The following is a 2388-nucleotide window of genomic DNA, read 5'->3' as shown; positions in this document are numbered from 1 at the left end:
TTCAAACAAGGAGGAATTAAAAATATTACCCCAATAATTATCTTAAATGAACTCTGCACAAAGTATCAGTTTGTTAATTTAGCCAGTATTTTCAAAGCTGGCATCATAGTTATTTAAAACTGAGCCCATACCGCTTACTATTCCTGTATATCTCTTTTTTTTTTTTTTTCTCAACGTTTATTTATTTTTGGGACAGAGAGAGACAGAGCATGAACGGGGGAGGGGCAGAGAGAGAGGGAGACACAGAATCAGAAACAGGCTCCAGGCTCTGAGCCATCAGCCCAGAGCCCGACGCGGGGCTCGAACTCACGGACCGTGAGATCGTGACCTGGCTGAAGTCGGACGCTTAACCGACTGCGCCACCCAGGCGCCCCTCCTGTATATCTCTTATATATTAACACTCATAAAAATCATCAGAGTAATAGATTATTCATCATTCAAAATAGGAAAATATAAAAGGTTTGAAGAAGAAAATAAAGATAATTCATAATTTCGATACAGTATTTGTGTGTTTGTATGTGAGCTATGTGTGTGAAAATGCAAGTGAATAAAAACTTATATAGTCATTTCTTTATTATTGTTGCTTAAGTCCCTTGTAATTCTTTCTCATATTATGTAAATAGATAGACTTCACTTGCATTCACAGATATTTCTTTAAAATGGGCCACTTGGGGCGCCTGGGTCAGTTAAGCATTTGACTTCGGCTCAGGTCATGATCTCACAGTTCATGCATTCAAGCCCCACATAGGGCTTTGTGCTGACAACTCAGAGTCTGGAGCCTGCTTCAGATTCTGTGTGTGTGTGTCTCTCTCTCTCTGCTCTCCCCACACTCATACTCTGACTCTGTCTCTCTCTCAAAAAAGTCAATAAACATTTAAAAATTTAAAAAAAAAAAAAAGACCACTAGCAGTGATATTATTTGGTCATATGGTATGAATGTCTTTGAATTATTGGAAAATATTTCCAAATTGCCTTTCAGAAAGCTTGAACCTATTCATTCTTCCACTAAAAGTCTGAAAGTCCCTATTTTACTATACTCCTCCAACATAAAAATTGTCACTTTTACACTATTAATATGCATGATATATTTACAATGCATATAACTCCTCAGTTATTACAACAAAATGATTTATATAATTGAGACCTAAATTAAGACTGTCTAATTTAGAGAATTTAATTTCATCCTATTTCTGGAGTAGCCCTTTAACAACAAACATAGATCAAGTGCCTACCGCGTACAGGACACCAGTTGCCCAGCCATCGATCCTTTCATTCAACCAGTCAACAAATGTTTTGCTACGTTCTGAAACGATCACGCTTGGCACTAGAAATGTTCAAATGCATCACAGGTAAAGCAACCTACTTTGCACTTGTTGTATCTTTGACTGTCGTTGGGTAGATGATAGGACATAAAAGGAGAAGAGATTTAAGCTATTTGATGGCAGGGATGTGGTTTGTCCGATGTCATAGAGCCAGCTCGTAGAACAGTGTTTGGACCATGGCAGGCATATCATGTGCACATAAATATTTGTTAAATGAGGAGAAAAAACAAGTTCCTTTTTCCTTGCTTAGAAGTAGTCGACTACAGTCCATCAAATTAGTTGCATGTTGGAAGACTCTGGGAACGTGTCAAACACTGGCACACCCGGGGAGGGATTGATTGTTGTACTGACCCAGCCAAAGTCTTTAGTGTCAAAGGGAAAATACATGTACAGATTGCCCTTGGAGAAAGAAGATATCCAGTAGCAAGGAAATAAAGTGTTTAAGCTGAACATAATTGGACACATTGTACCTTCACCAATGTTAGAACAGACTCAGAACAAACATTTTCAACTCCCAAGGTATTGGTGAGTAACGTTTATTTTACACAAGATTTTGGGGGAAGATGGAGAAGAGGGTTGTTTTGCGCTCATCACAGCACACTTAACTCATCTCCTTGTTAGACATCCTGGCTTTCCTCCCTACCTGCTGCCAATGACCAGGTCTCTATTTTCTTCCTCACCTTGTCTCCCCAAAGGCTCTAAAAAGGTTCTGTATGTTCCAAGCCGATCAGGTTCTGAACACAGCTAATATATATCACAATAAATTCTGTATTGTTACTTAAAGAACAACTGTTCTTTGTTCTCCTGACATGTCCCTACAAGTTACTACCTAAACTATCCCAAATGACTTTGCAGAATATTCACCTCATCAAAAGACATCTAAGCTCTTCTCAGGGCCAAATTTTGCCTCTGGAAAGGAAATGCTCCTTGTATGTCTTAGAGTTGTTCTGCCTAACAAATTTCTGCAATGGCAAACATTTCCATTTCCATGTTCTATGAACATTTCTAGATCTGCGCTGTCCTGCACAGTAGCCACTAGCTACATGTGGCTATTGCTATATTTATA

The sequence above is a fragment of the Leopardus geoffroyi genome, chromosome B2 (assembly GCF_018350155.1).
Source record: "Leopardus geoffroyi isolate Oge1 chromosome B2, O.geoffroyi_Oge1_pat1.0, whole genome shotgun sequence".
In the NCBI taxonomy this organism is placed as follows: domain Eukaryota; kingdom Metazoa; phylum Chordata; class Mammalia; order Carnivora; family Felidae; genus Leopardus; species Leopardus geoffroyi.
Note: the sequence above shows the minus strand (reverse complement) of the source record.